Source organism: Papilio polytes, unplaced genomic scaffold (genome assembly GCF_000836215.1).
Source record: "Papilio polytes unplaced genomic scaffold, Ppol_1.0 DF823923.1, whole genome shotgun sequence".
Lineage (NCBI taxonomy): Eukaryota > Metazoa > Arthropoda > Insecta > Lepidoptera > Papilionidae > Papilio > Papilio polytes.
The window spans coordinates 5586255-5608758 of NW_013525281.1; the positions used below are offsets into that span (position 1 = coordinate 5586255).

Here is a 22504-nt window from a genome sequence, read left to right on the forward strand (position 1 = left end):
CTGGCAGCGGCCGCGGCCATATCCCACGCCAAGCACTACTACAACCACACTCAGCCGACTATCACACAGACGGAACCCGCGCATTATAACGTCAATGTATTCTTTGTAAGGTTGGTCTTCATTTTATTTACTTCTTTTAGTCAAGATTTTTTATTCTCTGATAAGCCACACAACATACATCAAGTCGTACTTTAGAAATATTTGCGATTTGATAAAAAAACTTTACATTTCTCTGATTTATAGCGAAAGAGTGTTGTCCTAATTATTAAAATAGACATCTGTTCCGTATAGATTGAAAAACATAAAATATGTTAAACGATTTCGCAAACGCATATCCGTGTAGATATAACATTTAATACATAAAAGTGCCGTTATCAAACTTTATGAAGGAGCGTTATATCAGAGAGAAAAACTGGAAATCCGGGAAAATGACTGGTCATGCTCGTTGTCAGTTTATAGTGCTATAAATCTCCCGGACAGAGTCCCCACTCGTGCTTTATTACCTCTCTATGGGAAAATTATTAGCGGGAAAGCTTGATTTCTCTTAATGCATAAAGTCTAATTACTTCACGTCCAGGCATCTCTGTCAATAGACCATCTTTAGGGAGTTGATCTTAAATTAATGGCAAGTAACTAAATTGTAGCATTTGAGATCCACGAAGTCTAGTAAATTAATTTGGTCTTATACAACTAACAAGAAGCAATATCTTAGTATATAAATTATGATTCGAATCATCAATATTTACGTAGAATATTGATTTTTTTTAGTTACTTTGCATACTAAAATATTGGGAATTTAATGTTATAAAATAAATAATCTATAAAATTATATCCAAGAAATAAAAATTCCGTAGAATTTGATGTTATTGCTTTTTTATTAACACCGTAAAAGGTGACAGCCTCTCCGTTTTACGGGAAAATATGTCTGTCAGCTAAAAGTAAGGTAATGGGTGCAAAATATTTAATGCGAATGAGATCAGAATTGATGGATATTGATACGTTTGAAGATAAATGCAGCTTATGTTAATCAGATAATAAATCATACTATCATCTAGCAGCTGGTAAATTAGGTACTCAAGAAATGATCCGAATTTATACATTCCTAGTAGCAAACTCACTTACGTCGACTACCTAACCTAGGCAAGGCTTTCATAAGTTAGTATGTAAACTAATAGATAGGAAACTAAAAGATACAAGTGAATCCATTAACGTCCAAACTTGGCCCGCGGTCGCCGTACTAAGTTTATACCCACGACCCAATCTTAATCTGACATCCGAAGCAAACAACGTAATTGATTGCATTTAAATCACGTTACGACTTGTAGCATCATTAGTGCAAACAGAACATTGTCAGAAGCTAGGAAACAAATGAAGATAAGACTAAGATAAGACTGAAAACAGAAAATTTGCAAAAAACAAGGACTGAGAGTCAAATATTGTTATTTTTGTACAGTGCCTTATTTTTGTATACATGAACTATACTAATGCACAACTGTTTAGTCTCACTTTGATTCCTATTTGCTTATAAGGATGTGCGCACACTAGATTTTTAGTTGTGAAACTAAACATTTGAATTGCGAAACAATCGACAATCTCACAAGAGTTTAGTCAAAGGTGTACGTCCGCTCTTAGTCTAGAGACATAACTAATTTGAATGAACATAACTTGCGAGTGTTATTCAATCTTAAAATATGTTGTTTGTATATTAAGGACAAATGGTGTTCAGAGGTAAAGAATATCTCTTGTCGCAAATTTCTGTCAAAGAAATAAGTTCCACAACTGTAATTGGACTTATTCCATCTTAGGAATAGAGACAGAGGACAACTAGATTAAGTTGTGAGCAAAACGAATAGTAATATTCTTAGATCGTCAGATTAAACATGAGTAAAAGAAAGTTAAATCTTATCAAGGTTAGTTTATTCAAGCAAATAGCTGGATTTCCTTTGATATTAACGTAATTTTTAATAACAATTCCTCTAACCAGTCCAAAAGTAAAGTAAAAAAAAAGAAAAACCAGTCTTAAGGTTTAATGGTTACAGGAGTTTCTTAGTATAGATTTCATTGGGGAAATCATCACTAAGCAAACCTTAAGTGACCGATAAGTGAGTGTGGCAGTAGCAAGCCGTGTTTGACAAATTCGTTAGTCAATATATTTATATTGCCCCTAAGCTATAGTTTTGCCAGTGGCTTAGAGCTTTTCAAAAGCTTTCTTAATCCCATAAAGCGAGAACTATTCAATCGTCGATCGACGAGCTTCACAAAGCCGATAAAAATCTGTTTTCCCTTTCAGTTAATCACGTAAACGTATTACGGAGATACGGTATTCATTAAAAATCAATTAAACGACATATTATATCATTAAATCATTTTTTATACTATGATAGTAGACTAGTTACTTTTTGATTAACAATCTAGAAGTAACAGATTTATTATATTTTTCTTTTTAACGGAAAATTCAGTAAAAATCCTGGAGGAGGAAATTGGTAGCTTTTCTTAAACTGCGCGACTTTTAACCGTGATAGTATCGTAATAAGTTATTAGTAAAAGGGTAACCTGCCGGTGGGTAAGAAGGATTTTATTTGCAATAAAAATCTGTTCTCTCCGTCCTGGTCTGTACGGACCCTAACAGTGGCCGCTAATTGGACGAATACCACAATGAGTGTTGCCATAGTGCCGCGAACTAGCGTATAAATTTTGCATTGTGCAAATGGATTGCTATCACTCGGTACATATTGGTGGAAAGCTTTTGTTGAATCACTGGTTACTTTTGCAGACAGTATATATTTTATTTCGGAACATGAATACTATCGCATCATACTGTTTGTTGTCTGTTGTGTTACCGTTTCCATAGTTATTAAACAATTTACCGTAATACTAATGTTTATCATTCTTTTAACGAAATTACTGGTTTTAATATCTGAAGGTTTTTATGCTTGAATAAACACAAATTATTATTACTATGTTTTTTTTTAATTCTTTTCTTATTTAAGTAAATTAGGTCATTCGTCTAATAAGGCTAATTAAAATAGGTAAAAGTAACGTTTCGTATTTAATTAATTTGTGTACTAGTACTGAGGTTAAAAAATTTAAAAGATTAAGATTTGCGTGTTGTTGGTTCATTTTAACTTCAAAGCTTTAAAAAAATATGAAAGTAAGTTAAATTTCATTGAGGTCACAGTATTTGACTGTATAGTGCCGTTTCCAACGAGGAAATGATTATTTTTAATCCTTTGATTACCAACTAATTATTTTGATCTTCGCTGTATTTTATATCAAAAAAAACATAACAAATACCTTAAAGAAAACTTTTTGTCCTGTGCTAAAAAGTAAAATTTTAAATTCAAATGAAATTTCCAATTTAGGTGATTAAAAGAAAATACATTAAAAAATTTTTAAAGCCCAGAACATAAATGTAATGAAGCCAATATAATATTCACTAATTAAGTATCTACCAAAGCTGAATACGTTCAAAGCTCGTATGAACGTCAAAGTCACGTAGCTACGTGGAAACAGTTATAGATTTTACTCGTACAAATGTACAAATAATTTATAATCTTCACGTTTATAAACAACAAACATATAAGAGAGCGACTAATTTATGGTTGTAAATAAGTCGCGTAGTGAAAGGGGGTTAACATTTAATTAATTCTGGCGGCGTAGCACGCAACGCTAAGTCCTCGAATTAAGCGATATTAACGCTTTACAAGCGGAAGTTCTTATCGCGCTTATCACTGAACAACGATACAAAGCAAAATGCATTGTAATGTTTACACATGTGATAAGTACTACGAAGTTTACAATACCAAAACACTCGAACATATCATTATCTACATTTTTTGCAAATGTTTCGGCAATGGAAACCCACTGCTCATCATTATCAACCCCCTTATCCTACTCCCGGCACAACAGGTTTTTGTCCTCCAAATAACTCTCTCATACGTCACTCCCTTTTCGATCATGTCACCTTTCACGCAATCCATCCATCTCTTTCTAGGTCTATCTCTACCGGTGTACCCTTCCACACTCATAACTAACGTTCTCCTTGTAACATGCGATTCAACCTTATGGAAACCTACTGCTATGTAACAGAAATTTCAAATATACACGACGAACTCTACTTATGAATACTTATGAATTAGTTTCTTGTATTGTATAACACATTACAAAGTAGTTTTATAAGATTTTACGAAAATAATAAAAGCATGTAGTTTTAAATTTACTAGTGACTTACAAATGAAAACTCGAACCTATAAAAGTTTATGAAGCAGGAGTGTCATGCGAACATTGTCGCTGTACTGTACCGTATACAAAAAAAGTTATAAATAAATAACACTAAGTAGAAACCTTGGGATATTTACACCAAATTTAATAATATTTTTTAATAATGAACTATTTTTATAATGAAAAATTATGCATAATAATATATTTATTTATCTTCATTTAAATGTGCAATGTTGATAACTACAACATTCAACCAAAACATAATATTGTATGCTTGATTGGATTTATTTATTATTCAGTCTCTATTATAATACCGATCTTGCATTAGATATTTTTTTATAAGTTTGAGAAACATCACGCATTCAAGGATTAAAAAGACAGAGACAACAATCTCTACTAACATTATAAAGAAGAAAGATTTGAATTTTTAGATTTTCGTATGTATTGAAACAATTTAAAAACTACTGGGACGATTTCAAAAATTCTTTCACCATTAAAAGGATACGTTATCGCTGAGTAACATAGATTATTTTTAAATTTGATGTGGACGAAGTCGCGCGAAACAGCTAGTGTCAGTTTACATATATCACATCAGTAGAAATTCATACGAAGTTTGTTACCAGTGCTACGTTGTGCGGCGTGCTGGTTGCGGTGTGCGCGGCGTGCTGGAGACGCGCGCCTTCAGATAAGCCTGAAGATGCACGCGACTGTCGCGGCGTCTACACCGTCAGCGCGGACGCCCGATTACAGGTAATTTACATATGCTTTGATGTGAATAGTCATTTAAGATACTACTTGTTGCTCGCATCTTCAACCGCGAGGAAACAAAAATTGTAATAACCATAGCCTATGTTACTCAGTGATAACGTAACTATTCATAGAAAGGGAAAACAATTTTTGAAATCGATTCAGTAGTTAATAAGTTATTTCTATTCAAATATTTATTCTTTATAATATTAGTATATATGTGCAGTAGTCCGTGACGTCGATAGATACGTTGCTTCCGCATCTAAGATCCCATATTCTCAGTGCTAAGTGACTCATTATTTAAAAAGTATTCAAGAAAAAACTTAGTGATAAAAAATACTGTACAAAAAATTTCACGGCTACAGTGCGAACACTTTTTCTTTAATTTGGCATAAATATCAAAATGATAATATATTATCATCGCATATTAATTGTAAAAGTTATACAATTAGATTATTTTCATATAAAACTCACGAATGTGACAATAAACAACTGTAGTGCACTTTAAAATGTTATATTTTTGTATGTATTCGTTCCAACACTTTTTTACCGCGTTATATGGCGCATATGAGAGTCGTTCACGAGCCGTGAGCACAGATATTAAAACAGATTTTAACCAGCCTATATAAGTTCGACAAAAGTATTTACACGGTTCTTATACAAAACCCTTGATACTAGGCTTTGATATTTTTTTTATTATATACACGAGCTTTACACCTGTAACAACTAGCCTCATTTCTAATCAGCTAAGAGTATGTATATAGAAAAAAAAAATTACACCACTAATAAAAAAATACAAGTTTTTGAGTTTATCAAAATTTTCAAATTATAACTCAATAGTATTACATACGTCATTATTTTTGTTAATCAGAAGTTAATACGCTTTTCGGATTAACTCAATGTCGGGAGTAATATTATTCCAATATAATTTAAATTGCAGTGCATTTAGATCCGTTATGTGCGCCACTGAACAGTTTCAACATAAACTTTTCCAATTTATTCCATTATTAAGTTATATGAAGCAATTCCTTTCATCCGACGTGAATTATTCTTTTATTAGAATTGACAGTTAATTAATAAAGTAAAAATTCATTTTAATAAGTAAAAAAAGCTACTATTTATATTTAAATATTGTAAAAGTCTTATTTTAATAATATTTGACCAATGGCTGAAACTGAAGATACAACTAGACTACAATGTGCTACGCAGTAGCTAAGACACGCTACGCAATTATAATGGTTACACCGCGTAGATGTATCGATTGTTTTGGTTACAGGAGTATTATTAGTATCTATCTAACATAGATTAACTAGGTTTCAGAAATGATACCCTTACATTTGTTTACCTACGTGGACCGATACTTTGGCGTAGTACGTACAATTATGATATTGTTTCTATTCAGTTGATACGGCCTATTTAAACTTTATTTTAAATGCTAAATCCTAAATAAACATCTTTAATTTCACTTTAAAAAACACTTTATAACAGGTAATACCTGTCTCAAAGCCTCAATAATAGCATCTTGTAGCATTTCTTAGTCGTTGTTGACTCGAAAGCTATTTACGAGGCGGTATTATCGCTAACGAGCGGCGGCTGGGAGCTAACGCGGTTAGCCTGGGGCACTTCCGGCGCGGGATTGTAGTTCCGCCCCACGTTCTACGGCGACTAGCCAAGCGATATACAACTTTGTGGACTAGTAAATACTAATATATTGAGGACATTTTTGATTGGTGTATTGTGTGTCGTACTTAACTACAGCCTTCAGGTGTGTTGTGATATAGGGATAATGTTTAATAACGGACTGTATTTAAGTGAAAAATATACTTCTTTCATTGGCATTAATACTTTTGTGTATTATTCAGAGACTATTGAGTTAGAAACAAAATTTTCTCCATAGCAGTATTTCATAGGTTCTTATCTGGATATCGCTTGTAGCATGGACACCGTGTACTACTCGGTTGTTTCAGTTAAATTGATTTTTCATTGTCCCCTTGTGTCGACATAAATCCTACGGCGAGTCGTGACATCGTTAATCCCTCGCCGTAATGTAACGAGCTTGGCTTTTTATGATCGGACGGTCACTTTAAACAAATGTTCAACGTTTTACACCTTTGTATATATTGGTTTAACGCGATGTTGTGTTAGAAGTGGGAGGAGGATGACATTGTTTTGTTTATTGTGGTCGTTATGTGTTTATCTATTGAAGGTGTGTTTACTACAATATCATTCCGCATGGTATTAAAAAAAACCAAAACCAAGTAGCCTATATGTCCTTCCAGACTATCCTCTACATCTGTGCCAAATTAGGCTACAAACTCAAGAAACACCATACAACCATCCGTCCATCTAAAATTTAACATTTATAATATTGGTATGAAAATCGAAGTATGATTCTAAGGTTTTCTTAGGAAGTATGATACTTAATAAAAGTGCAAATTGAATTTAAAACGCGAGACCTTGTAGTGGTCTAAATGCAAAGAAACGCTTAATACTGTTTATTTGTAATGAGGTAATCTGACTTGTGAACAATGTTTTATTCAAATTGATGTTTTGTATTCTGATATCTCAGCAAAATAAATTGGACGGCTTGCAAATCTATGTGGTTATTTTTAAAAAAACAATTCTTAATTACTAAGTAACTAGGTTACTCATAAGTAAGGAATAATGAGTCTAGTAACGACAAGTAACGTATTCATGTTACTGTTAATGTTTTAATACAATTGAACAATAAGCTTTCGTGAATTAAAACGTTTCACTTTTCACTAAGAAGCAGAAGATGTTGAGTGTAAAATTTTAAAATTCCGCTACTTCCTAACAAAAGCTGTAAAAAGCTGAGACATTTTTAAGTAACAAGTCGTTTTCTGTGGACTCGGTCTGCGGTTAAAACATTGAAGTATTTTAATATTCAGTCTTCGCTCGCCACGTATATGTGTGCTGAAAATGAAACGTTTTTAACCGACGTCCATAAAGGGTAAGATTCTTAATTAGTCTGTATATTACTATTTATATTGACTAGCTGTTGCTCGCGACTTCGCCCGCTTTAAAATTACGGAAATAATAATGACATAGACTATGTTACTCAGTGATAACATAGCTTTTTCATGGTACAAGAATTTTTGAAATCGGTCCAGTAGTTTTTGAGTTATTTCAATACATACAAAAATACAAATCTTTTCTCTTTATAACATTGGTATATATTACTTCATAACTCAGCTGCTGTTGGGGTATCATTTTTGAATTAAAAATTTAAAAAATTATCAAGCTCACATTGTTCATTTTTATTCAAATAATTTTCAATAATAAATAAAACCCTGTGATAAAACAATTTTGATCCTAGAATGTTTTGTAAATCTATGTATTTGAACGTTATAAAGCGTGTTTAGAAACGTTCATGAACTAAACGTGTCACATGAAGTTGCGTCGCCTCGTGCTGTCGATATCGATAGCCACGTGATCCAAATGACCTTGATGGGGGATGTAATTACTTTTAATTTAATAAATATAAGCAGAGACACTGACGCTCTCACATATATTGATTTCTTATATACTGTATTACAGCCTTACAAATAAACACGGTATAAAGTTAAACTTAGGAATAAACTGAGTATAAGCAAAATTTGTACTAACATTTGTTTATATTCAATTTATTCCTAAGTTTAATTTTATATCTCGTTTATTTGTAAGGCTGTTAGACGTCCTTACCCAGTTTTTTTTACAAATAATGCACTAGCAAAGTCGCGACTAATAGGATAAGTCATCAATCACACGATAACTTAATTTTCCAGCTATGTTAAATAAAAATTCGAATGTTGAAATAAACAGACTGCTAATTCGACCGTGTGTCCGGGAGGATCGTAATCGTATTTGATCAGATGTGGGTCAAGTTCGCGTCAGACCTCGAAATGGAAATAGAATCACCGGAATAGCTGTCACAGACTGTTTCATGTTATTTTTAGATTTTTTATTAAGATTGTGGAAACGAAACAATTTTATTTTACTAAATAGATTAACACATGCCTACGTGTACCATCGCATTGATTAGTCTATCAAGCTCTTGTTTTAGTGTATTTTGTCATTATAATTGACACAAACGTCATGTTTTTGACGGTCATTATTCGTCAAGGTTCACTTATTTAGAAAAATAGTTCAACATCAGTTTTTGTCTGCTGGAAATATGCCCATTGCCGTCGAGAAATACAACTGCATTTCATTATTATTCCGTGACGAAATTGAACCTTACTTTACAAGAGCTTGCAGCTTGCAAACTCTGGTAGTTGTTAAGCTATCCTCTAGAATTCATTATCATTTATTAATATTAAAATATTTTAAATAAAAAAATCTAGTCGCTGACATCCTTTACCGACAGATTATTATCTTTCAAGTGTCTTTACGGGAGCTGCTGTATAAAGAGTAGATTAATATCTAGCGATCTTCCCTGTATAAAGAATTGCAGAAAAGCCACATTTACATTTATACTTGAATCGTATTACAAAACAATCCGTTTTATCGCTCTCGAAGTCGTAAAGTTTAAATAAGGTTTTGTTGTTTTTGGACAAGTAATCTCGAGTTAGAACTTAATTTTAAGCTGAATTAATTCAGACGAATCAATATTTTCCAAGCAAATCTGGCAGTTATGAAAAAGACAATAACGGACTTACCTACAGTTAATATCCATACTAAATCTACACTTAAAAATACTCAATTACTCTAGGAACGGCAGTAACAGATAATATTACAAAAACCGTCAATAGAATTTTTATGTTTTTTTTCTACGTTGCCAGTAACTTAATTCAGTAGAAAGTGCGATAAAAGCTATGATAGTCGGCTCGGGAAATGTATCGGAGACCTTCTATATGAAATAATAATGAGAGCAATAATACTTTCGATATAGTTCAGTAAATATCGCCTTAATGTGTTCTTAGCTGATTAAGATGTTACATATTTTAGGAGTCAGATATTAATTGAATAATATAACGGGATAGCATCTACGATTTTCTTAATTATCACCACACTTTACTAATACTAAATAAACAAATATAACTAAAATTACTAGAACAGAAACAAACAACACTAGCACCATTAATACTATCCCTGACTAACATTTAACATAATACGAAGCCGGGTCGGGACACTCGTTTTATTCGAAGAAATACCTTCTCATCTATTATAGGTTTGGCTTAAGAAAACGGTAATAGTAACTTTAAATTAAAAACAAGTCTTCGCAGTGGCTTGTTCAACTTTAAACAAATTCCATAAGACGATAAAAGCTCCTGACTTCAGGCAGTCGCCGACATCCACTTAACTGTTTAAAAATTTGCATAGTCTTCCATAGCTTAAGTGGCTCGCCCGGAAAATCCTTTTGTTGGTGCTTAGTATGCAAGACTATAGAGTAATAAAAAAAAACATCGAACGTAAGTATCGAATATGGGAAATGTTGATTCGAACCCAATAAATAATGTTAGTATAGTACCAATACATTGTACCTCGTTGCCAAATGTAATATGATAAAAATGTATTTGATTTAAACACACATATGTACATTCTAAGCTATCGGATTTTTAGTCGAAAATTACATCTGTAATTGAGAAGTAGTTGTGTTTTCATACCTGAATTTTTAATGACATTTTTCTTAATTTATAAAAAAGTTACATTGCTTTATTTCTTTAAACAATAATACATCAATATCTATACAATCCGGATAGCGGGATGCATTGAGAATCTCGCGAGGTTAAAGATACGTATTCGCCAGATTTAACGAGCGGTGTTCGCTGGCTCGAAATAAAAATCGCATTTGCGATAATTGGTTTCCGCTCGGCGTCTCCCCCCGGGCACATGCTCCAACAACTAAATAAGTGATCGTCTGCCTCCAGAAGGTGGTTTACACCGCTTTTCCACTAGCGTATACTATTCGAACGAAGAACGTATATACTACTTTCACCGGTGCGTTCGCGATTACAAGTAGAAACAGTCATATAGGCAACTGTATCATGCAGTCGGTATCATCAGTTTTTAATAATTCGTAATTTCGCTGTTTAGAATAGCTGTACAAACGTTGCCCGCTATTACAATCCGTACATGGCCGTCCTTAGTGTAAAAGTGGACTTACCGTATGCGACTGCTATATCCCAGGAGTTTCCTGTTCAAACGAATTAAAAAGGCGAAGAATTAACGGCTTAACTCGCTCAATGCGATAAAAGTTACTAAAACGTGCAATTTTACTCGTGTGGTTAAATTGCAGGTTTTCGTGTGAAAGTTTTATTCAAACTTTTTTATCGTTTAACTATAGAATGCAATTAGAATATAAATAATTGTGACAAATACATGTAAGAGGAAAAAACAACTTCAATATCTTTTTTAAAATTCACTTATTAAGTTAATTCATACGATCATATTAAATGAAGGCACATTAAGACCTCAGAGAATACTAAATTGCCGTAATCATAAAGCAATGATTTATGGCTAGAGAACGTTGGAAATTACTAACTCGTGCCGCGAGTACTAATCTTCAATTCGATTAATAAAATCGATATTTCCTCGCATGTTGTACCGCGTGGTACACCTCATCGAATATTCACTACAAATAAAATATTTATTCCATGTTCTAATCATTCGAATATCGTGTCGTGAACATTAATTTTATATAGTACTGAAGTTAATGGGGTTTGTTAATTATATAGAAACTGGTTACGCAAGACATACATATGTAATCTTACTGTTTACAGTCTCTATCACACTGTAAACAGACTATAGAGACACACAACAGACAAACTACATCTCTTATTTATAGAGATTCCTAAAAGGAACATATTGCGATCTTTTTTTAATTATTACAACAAGATTTTACAGCAGTAACAGTAGTTATTTAAAGTGATTTTTTACATTAACATTTTAAACAATTAATAATATCAGCGACATTATTTACATTGACGTTAGTCATGACAGTTTTCTAAAGTTAATTTTATAAAAGCTGTCTTCGATGACTTTCAAAGCTCACAATACCGGCGCCTTTTATCTTTCCCTTGACATTTCGATAACAAATTGACATGGACATTTGCCCACGAGGTAATAATTCATTGTTCAACACCAGTATCGTATTTCAATTTATCCATTACCGTTTGTTGTGTTGTTCTTTCAGCCTTAATGTGTGCTGTTGTTTATCTTCGCTGTAAACAATGGGGCTAAGTGAATCCTGCTGTATTCAATAGAAATGTTATATGTACTTTGCTACAAAGGTTAATTATTTTTAAGTAATCTTTATCCTACACATAATTCTATCATACATCATCTCAGTCATCACTCCTTTCTTGATCATGTCACTTTTCACGCAATACATCTTTTTCCTGGTCTACTTCTATCGATGTACCTACACTCATAACTAACGTCCTCCTTGTTACAGATTAATCGCTCTTCATAGCATGCCCATACCATGCTATTTTTAAGTAATCCTTTTCAAATATGGACGATAATGTCCTATCGCATTCGTATTTGAAAGATTCAGTTTGAAGATTAATTCTTATACGAATAAAATTGTTGGAATTTAAGTTAGTAATAACTTTAAATGACTTTTCCATTATATTTAACTTACCATTACATATATAATGCATTAATTAGATCTGGCTACAGTGTTTCACATCTGATGGACATCTGAAATAAAAAAAGTCAATATTAAATTTCAACAAAAAAAAAAAAACAAGTAGTGTTTTAATCAATAAATGTAATCGTAATTTTATAGTTACGTTAAACTTTCACATACGAAATATTATTTTAATTCATAGAGTACAAATTAGGAGTTAACAGCACATTAAAATATTTTACAATCAAATGTCATCTTGCTTAAAACACTAGTGAACATGATTTCCATAATTGCGATATATTTGCGGCATCTCGATTAGATCTGACGATTTACAGATTAGGGGTCGTATTATCAAAGCACTCGACAATGATTGATTAATTAGTTACACATTCGGAACCAAAACTAACTATATCATTTGTTTACTGTCACATCCATCTTTATATGTTCTTTGTAAAAATAGGGACAACAATAACTTTCTCATCCACGTGGGATACTTTGAATTAACGATAGAATAAGCTGACGATATTATAAGAATGCAGAATTTAACAATGCTTTTATCATATCATTTCTATGGACGGCAATCGTAATTTAATAAAGCAGGAGTCGTCGACGATAACTCAATAATAGGATGCTATTTTTCATCGCACTTTTATCTACGAGACTTTCGATTTAATTATCACTCAGGACACCTTAGTTACAACTCAGATAAATAAAATACGAGATATAAATAAAACATTGTATCTTTTTTAAGTTAAAGATTGAATAGATACCAAACATATTCCGTTAATTTTCGCTTTCATAAATAGTTTCTGGTATTGCTAAATAAACAAATTTTAGATATAATTTAATACTAGCTTTCGCCCGCGAATTCGTCCGCGCGGAATAAAAAAAAAGTAAAAATAAGTAACCTATGTGTTCTTCCAGACTTTGTTGTACATCTATGCTAAATATCATCAAGATCCATTCAGCCATTTAGGCTACAAACTCCAACAAACATCCATCCATCTAAACTTTCGCATTTATAATATTAGTATAATATGGTTAATAAGATTAATTATTCATTTCAATGTCAGGGTATTATTAACTTATTTAAAACCACTCAGCACATTTGCTGGTCTTCCTTCGTATTTGTCAGTGACTTAAATTTTTATTCCCAGTCTCATTTGGTACATATTATCATTTAATTCCTTCTTATTTTATTACTTTGTAATAGTCATTTAAATAGGTATCCGCTTGGCTGGGTCGCTAGCTGTAGTGCTGAAATTACTGCGTTTCATTTTGAAGTGCGTCGCAGTTAGAGAGTGGCTGACGAGACGTAAGACGTTACGTCTCAAGGGGACGCGCGTACTATACAGAGCTCTAACACATTTTGTTGTAAACAACGCGCTATATCTTGTACTATTAATAGAAATATACAACACAAAATGTACTATTTATTGTTAACTAGCTATCCCCCGTGACTCAGTCCACATGGAATTAAACACAAGTAAATATGTTCTTCCATACTATCATCTATACAAAATTTCGTAGAGATCCGATCAGTACTTTAACAAACATCCATCCAATCAAAATACTGTCACATTTGTAATATGTGTTAGATAAGGTTATTAAGAAGCAAGGTCATTGGGTACAACTCTAAGTTTTTTCGATTAATGCTACATATCTAATACAACATTGAGAAGTGTAATCGCCTATGGTATACACAATTATGATCGATATAGAGATAGAACGATTCAGTTAACCTTTGTGATTTAATATTAAATAAGCTATTGTTGGGATTTGAGTTTGTTTAATAGCTTTAGACGCATTCCTGAGGTGTTTACTCTGTCCGTAGGTTCAGGAGGAGCTGCCGGGCCCGCCGCCGGCTTACGAGACCGTCGTCGAGGGCACGACCGATCATAAGCCGTGTAACTCGTTACAGGTAAATATGTAAACAATGTTTACATGAACCCGAATCATATTGAGGGTATCGTGTAGTAAGAGTAGATGGACTCTTATTATATTGTTAATCTTGTCTACGCCATCATCTACGCCGAATCACTACGTTAGGGTTTGCTATTTTCGTAGACACGTAGTATCGGACGTATAGGTTCGGATGATTCATTTACCAGCTTTTGCCCGCGATTTCGTACGCGAGTATTAAAAAAACCTTTCTAGTAGTTAGTGATTAGCTTTCAATTTGGAAAAGAATGTTTTTTTAAATACATTGGTTACATTTTATAATGTTAGTATATATAGGATGTTAAGATTAGGTGAATAAAATGTGTTTAAATTGTGTAAAGCTTATATCTTTGTACTTCCAGGAGGTGATAACAGAGCCTTGTTCTCGCTGCCAGACAGGTCGCGTCGATAGCGGCTTACCCTCGTACGAGGCAGCGGTGCTACTTCGCGACACTAAGTTATAAAATGCTTTATAGATCCTCGGATCATGTATACATGTATAATCGCACATACTAATATAAATGTAGAATTGATACGTGTTTTAGGTTAGATAAACTATATTTAGTATTGGACATGTGCAGTATGCGAAAGTTGTAAGAGAAATCTAAGTATAATTGTGATCACAATATGGAATGTATTTTATTACTTAAGAGCAGAGCTAAGTACCGCAATCTTGGTTACTACGAAATATTGTTACAGATATCTTTAAATAAAGAAATCTGAAGGAAGTAATCTAAAACAGTGTCATTTTAAATTTTAATAATAATACTGAGTCACCTTCACTCACCTGTAATTGTAATTTTCAACACAATTTCTAGACGTGTCATTTTGATCTTTAAAACAATGCAACAGAAATGATAATCGCACTGTCGTGCAGGTGTAATTAACAGAATGTTAACCGTTCGTTGTTGTTTATTTAAATATAGGGGTGAATTTATCAAGCTTATAACGCGAGATTTGAATGAGAAGTATAAATTATATCCATCGAAAGTGTTCATTGGAATTTGTTCGTTATATAAATGAGAATAGGTCTACATTGCCGTGCAAAGTTTCCACAATAATTAATTACACTGTACGTGAACGTCATTAGTTGGCAGGCGAGGGGGTGTCGTGTGAAGTTTAGTCGTTTTGCGAAAAACCGCGTAATTTAATACAAGTCTGGCCTTAACACAGGCGGGCTTGCTAGAGTGTATTGACTATTTATTGAATATTATTTTATTTTGTCAACAAAGTTACTATTTTACTGGGGAGGTTAGGAAAGGAAAATTCTTCTAAAGAATAAGCAAAATATTACACGAAGAATTTTAGTGTTCACGATAGAACACGAATAAAACGTTTGTCATATTTATATGACCTTTTTATTCGTTTTATGTTCAGAATCTGATCAATTGTGTACGATTTAAAATTTTATACGATACTTGTACTATCGATATTTATCATGGGATTCAGTGCCGTTGATATAAAGACGAGCTGTTACTATAAGATACGTGTTTGACTTCCGGTCATATCACACAGTTGTAAAGATGATATTGGTAATACGTAGCATAAACACGTAGCATATTCGTAGCGCGTATTCTACGTCGTTTATGTTTCGTAGCTTCGGACTGATTTATGATGTTAATATTGCAATTGAAATAAAACAAGAGTTTGGTTTATTTATTTCAAAGCATATTTCAATAAAATGACAAATATGAAAAAAATTTGCTTAAAATTTTTCAAAACAACAAGATTTTCAGTTCAAGAACAGTCATTGCAAGAACATCGCAAATAAAACTGCTTTTATGCCACTTCTAATGCAAAATTCTACATTTTTAAATATTACATTATTTTAAGTTTAACAAATATGATTCAGAAATTCAAATCAACATACATAACTTACGTATCATTACCTAAAGTTACATCTAACTTCACCATTTTATATAAAAATGTTTATTTTTGTTTCTATGACATATCTGCTCTAGTTTGTAACAATATAAGTGTAATATTTATACGCTTTGTTATATTATATATGTACTGTGTAACCACGCTGCGCTGTAGATAAATGAACTGATATAGTCAGATATATCCTGACCTATTCTTATGACTAGGTTATAAGGTGGTGGTGTATATTAATAAAGGAAAATCAAAATTATTGCGTTTTTCATTTAATTCTATTGTTAGTCGTATAACGATATTCTGCATACAAATAACACTGGATAGTAGGACATACAGTAGAACCTCAATAACTCAAACCTCGGTAACTTAAAAACCTGTATAACTTCAAAAAATAATATGTTAACTTCCCATAAGAGCCTGAAACCTCTATACATAGACCCTTGATAACTTAAAACCTCTTTAATTTAAAATATTTATTGTTTCCCTTGGACTTTAACTTATTGAAGTTCTACTGTAGTAACAATGCGTAGATAAACCAACTATTAGGAAGGTTCAAATGAAGGTATTCTAAAGTTGGGTGTTTAATGTAAAAGCCAATTTGAAGTGAGTTCGTTAAGTACGGATACGGTTCGGATATTGCGAGCGTTTGAGCGTCTATATGAGGTGGGTTCACATTGCATAGGTAGGATAAACAACGACCATTGTAGACCACACTTTAGATATGAAAGGATCAAGGTAACGTATCTTAGCAAAACATAATTCGTGAGCTAATTAAAACGTTACTTCTCTGAATTACAAATTAAAAAAAAACTGCCCCATCGGATTTTTTAAAATCATACTCTAAAATCGGAATTATGTGTATATTGACTAATTGACTGATATGAAACTTTTATCTACTATTTAGCAGTTTCTAGCATGTTTATCAGAGTGACATTAAAAAGCCTGAGTTACACCCCCTACATCTATACTAATATTATAAAGAGGTAAGATTTGTATATTTGTATGAATTGAAATAACTCAAAATCTACTGTGCCGATTTTTTAAATTCCTTCACAGTTAGAAAGATAATTTATCTGCAAGTAACGTAGGCTATGTTTTTTCAATTTTCCGTGGACGAAGTCGCGAGCAACAGCTAGTTAGCTATAATTCAGCAAAAGTTCTGTCTAAACAAGTTCAGTTGTTTACGATTTCGTAATTTTACTACTTGATATTAATTGTTCCTTGAAATTACGCACTGCAATATCTTGTTGCTACAATTAATTTCAATAAAATTTGTAAGATCCGTATCACATACTAACCACTTAGATAACGAAGAAACGTTTAAAGCTCACCTCAATGACCGACATCGTAAATCGTCGCATTAAGTGCGAACCCGCGTCGCCAAGCTAAATGATACTCCGCACGCCATACTAACATTTTCATCAAAGTTTGCCGAATGCTCTTGCAGGTTTATGTGCTCCTGGTACTTTCTATAAATTAACACCTTTAAATAAGTGGTGCTAAATCTATATCATTTATTAATAAGAGAAAATCTAATTTAAGTATTTTAAGTATCCTTCGGAACAAACATAAAAATATTTTTTTATGAACTTTCTGCCATTTAATAACAAACATCAACAAGAAAGTTTACCGAAAGGAATGGAGGTATCGCCGATCTCAAAACTCAAAGATAGGTAAATTAAGCGCTAGAACATCAGGTAAACGAATTTTTAATTGTAATATAATAGGCTGAGTAAATTAAATAGTCTGTTGAGATTTCCAACGAGTACGGGATCTTTATTTTCATTGTAAACTTACCTATGATTCTAAAGTAAAGATAACCTTACCACTTTGTTTCTTTTATAAGTTTTTAAGGTTTAAAAACGTACAAAGTTCTATTATGGAACATATGAATATCTCTTAAACTAGGCAATTTTTTTCGTAAATCTTATCCATGACAGCTACATTAGAAGCATCAGCGCGTACGGACTGTTTAGCATTCAACGCACGCACCCCAAAGTGGTCCATTTAAACGCCCAGGAACGTGCAAAACTTAGTGCTTTTTAAACAGCTACATAAATTGTCACCCCGCACTTGCATTATGAATAATTCTATGTAAGCTCACGAGAGTTAATTGAATTTAAATGAGGAAACTGGAAAATGCTTACAGTTTAAAAAAAAATAAGGTTTTTTTTTATATCTGGTATGTAGCGCGTCAGTGGTGTCTGTCCAATCCATCCAAAGTAGAGCTATAGTACAACTTATATGTCTTCTAGGAAGACTTTTCCTATCTCAAAGAACCTTCTAAAACAGGTGACATGCTGTTCATTTTAACTTAACTTTTAAAATGTCTTATTTTTTTTTCTTATTTCCATTAAATATATAAAAAATAAGTATCACCAAACTAGACAAACAATAGTTTGTAACAAAGCCTGCAAGATTATTGGAAGTGATGCTATGCATGGTGCTCAGCATTGTTCCCGACAAACTTCTTGACACGCTCTCCAACAATAAAGTGGTTATACCTTTTAACTCGCTATTTTACTAAAAATATATTAAACTTTTAAATGTCCTAACTTATACTTATGTCCCCCTTGTCTATCTTACTCTATTTCAGACTCAAATACAATACACTGGATTTTCATCTATTAAATCTACAGTTTTGTCATTTCAGACGTAATTCCCCTCAATCATGTCACCGTTTACTCAATCCAGTTTAATTCTACTCCTAAATTTCTACAAGTAACATTTTTAATCAGTTCAAACTGCATAATATTACGTTTTATAACACTGATTGTTTAGAGAACGAAAATTTAATCAAACGGCTAAGCAAAACAAATGTAAAATTAATTACTATTTCGTTTGTACTGCCAACGGATTCGATTAGATTATTCACTAATTTACTAAAGGTAATGAGAAATACTCATACCGTTATTTGAAATATTGGGTAACATGGATTAAAAGGAATTTATAACTTTTTTTATAATTATCTATATTAATTTCAAAATGACGATAGATGTATTTAAGCCATAAAAATATATTATTCCGAGCCAATATAAAGTAAACATTTTTGACTTATTAAACTTCATATTATTTCGCAGTATTATTAAACTGAAAAGAATCTTGTAAGTTTTCACGTATCTTTGTACGTCTGTTTATTCCACCATAAACGTATGTTTTCCTATTTTCGGGATTTGGAAACGGGAACGAGAAGCGGAATGACGAACGAAAATGGCGCCAACTAACAAAGAAAAATAGTGATGGATATGTTTGAATATTGTCTGCAAAAACAAACGCAATGATAGTATAAAGTTTGTCCTAAAACGATTTTGTAAAGATATAAATAGCGGAGGATATCATAACATAAAAACAGTTTTAATTTTTTAAATAAGATTCTTACTTGAGGGATATTACAATACATCTAGGCAACAAAATATATTTCTGAAAAACCAGAAAAAATATCAGGAAAAGGTCATCTTCGTTAATGACTGAAACCAGTATAAGTATGTAAATAAGAGGCGAATTGGTACGTCGCTATTTTAAAAATTAAGTCGAAGGAATTAGGCAATTAAATATATACCTAAATTTACCTTAATTTTTTTTCGCATGATTTATACATCAAAAGGATTTTTTTTTCATTATTTTTATAGGGAAGAAAAAGTTTTAAATAAATGTACATTACTGGCTGAGGCAGAAAACATTACGCTTTGTAAATATATAAAAAGACCATTTTACTTCTATGGTAACATTTTATTTATCTAACATTTCAGTATGAAGAGCGCAGTTTTGAGAGTATTCGCGTGTAAAGGGAACTTATCAATGTCGTTAGGGAACACTGCTTCTGGAAATATCTGATGTTTGTTTGAAATTTAGATTTTCTTATCTTGTTCTTGTACAGAATCTTTAGATTATGCCACGAGATATGCTTTTACCGATTTAGTTTTATTTATATTAAATGTCAGTTCATTACTACCGTAATAAGTGTAACCGTGGTTTTTCATGGATGAAACATATAAAAACGTAACATGTAGTTCTTTTAAAAAAAAATAACAATATGGATGAATATTAATGTCGACGGATAAACTAATGTTTGGTGTCCTGAACGCCGTAAAATATAAGACAGAAATCCTTTTTATAACAGTTTGGTAACTATTTTTTTGTAAATCGTTATGCAAAAATTTTAATGAATTAACTTTGGAGAATATAGTAAACTAAAGTAAAATAAAACGGAGCAAGTTAATACGATTTAACTTGGAATGTGTAAACATGTTTGCTTTCCCAGAGCTGAGTCTAATTTAGCTTTCAAATCTTAATTATTATTTCATTACAGTTGATCAACAAGGTTACTATAGAAAGCTACGTAAAGCAAAATAATCAATGATTCGAAACATACGAAGAATTCATATAAAAAGCAATAAGTAAATCTGTTAACCCAACAATCCTGTAACAACGCAAATTGAATAATCATCAACTTGCCCTTATCCCTTACGGAGGGTCGGCACAGTATGTACTGCTCTTCCATACATCTGTATCAGCCGTCATATCTGAATCACTCCTTTCAAAATTCATAAGAATGCAAATTGAATGGCAATTCAATTTTTTTTAGTTACTTTCTGTATTAATGCTGGATTTCAGAAGTTACCATTTATCATTAATTAACTTATTGTTACGCATTTAAGGGATTTATCGAACCAAAAACACTAACGAAAATTTAAACGTATCTGGGAAACCAGACATAAGTTTATGGAAGTTACAGTGGAAGGATCACATATTCAAAAGTACAAAAACATTATCTTCCAGTCAATCAGACTTAAGTCAATACTGTTTTATTAAGTATTCACAAATTGAAGTTCCCACTCGATCTTTATTGTTCATTGAAGGAAAACCTCAAGTGATTTGCTCTCGCTACCTACTCCTTATTGTTCTCTAAGTATCCATAAAGCCTTAGTGACGACTATTCAAATCCCTGCTTTTTGTATAATTATGTACAAAAAATACCTTGCTATTTTAAAACAAACAGATCTGGATTTTCTTAACCTAGTTTTACACAAACATAGAACTTCGATGTAAATAGTATCTACAATAAAAGGCATTTCGTTAGTACCAGCATGTAATTGCTTCGGCCGTTTTGTTACAAGTCGACGCCCAATTGCTCTATGGCTACGTTTAACTTTTTCTTTTGCCTACTATTGTTTTATGGAAATAAGAAAGTCTTTACTGCTTTCTATTTTTTTGTAATGTTCGATTTTAAAGCGGTTACCATATGTAGTTGTATTTTTTAATTTGCTATGAGTTTCCACTGGCCAGTATAAAATATGTCTTTGTACAGGGTTTTCTGTTTCACGGTAATTTTAAAATTAATAAAAAACTTACGATTTAAGTCCATTATTTCATGGTTACCAAAACATCGAGTAGTCAAAATCTGAAACAAGCAAAATAGACAATTTTAACAAAAGAAATAAGTGTAACAATTATACCACGTCATCAGATTTAAAACAACCAGAGTAAGAATGAAAGATACTTTAGAGTTCTAGAAGTCAAAGTATTATCAAATATGAGAGTCGACAACGTAATTGTCAAAATATTAGTATTTTACGACGATTATTCACTACATAGTAATAATTAACTATGGAAAGTTCTAGACAGTATAATTTCCTACATTGAATTGGGAACCACTATCAATCACATTTCAATATAAAAACGAAGAGAAGACGAGGTATAAGGAACAATAAATTGTATACCTTGATCACCGTTCTTTGTGCCGGTCATTAAGAAAAATTACGTGCCCTTTGATTAATGGACATAAAAATTCTTCAGCCCAAATTTATCGCTAACGATTTTTCATCAGGCGCTATTTTTATAAGTGTTAGAATTTTTAAATTAAATTTTTCAATAAAATGAATTTTGTAAGAGACTTAAATGTAATAATTAACTACTACTGAACTAGCTTTCACCTGCGACTCCGTCCGCGCAGAACTAAAAAAAAAACAAATGTAAATAGCCTATGTGTTCTTCCAGACGATCCTCTACATCTATGACAAAATTTATCGAAATCCGTTCAGCCGTTTAGGCTACAAACTCTAACAAACATCCATCCATCCATCTAAACATTCGCATTTATAATATTAAGTCTGACTTACGCGTTTTAAACTAAACGATTGACACCAA

At 32.2% G+C, this 22504-nt stretch overlaps 2 long non-coding RNA genes across 2 annotated transcripts in view; one reads left to right on the forward strand and one right to left on the reverse strand.

Annotated features, from left to right (window-relative positions):
* LOC106102614 overlaps positions 1-22504 on the reverse strand; it is a 65174-nt gene that overhangs the window by 11321 nt on the left and 31349 nt on the right. Inside the window, exons 2-3 of the long non-coding RNA XR_001225585.1 lie at positions 21710-21758; positions 12554-12612 (exon numbers count right to left, since the gene is read on the reverse strand). This is a non-coding gene — a long non-coding RNA (uncharacterized LOC106102614). The remainder of the gene's footprint in view (positions 1-12553; positions 12613-21709; positions 21759-22504) is intronic.
* Positions 27-15054, forward strand: LOC106102615. Its single transcript, XR_001225586.1, has 4 exons — positions 27-110; positions 4845-4971; positions 14376-14462; positions 14845-15054. It is a non-coding gene; the product is annotated as an uncharacterized LOC106102615 (long non-coding RNA).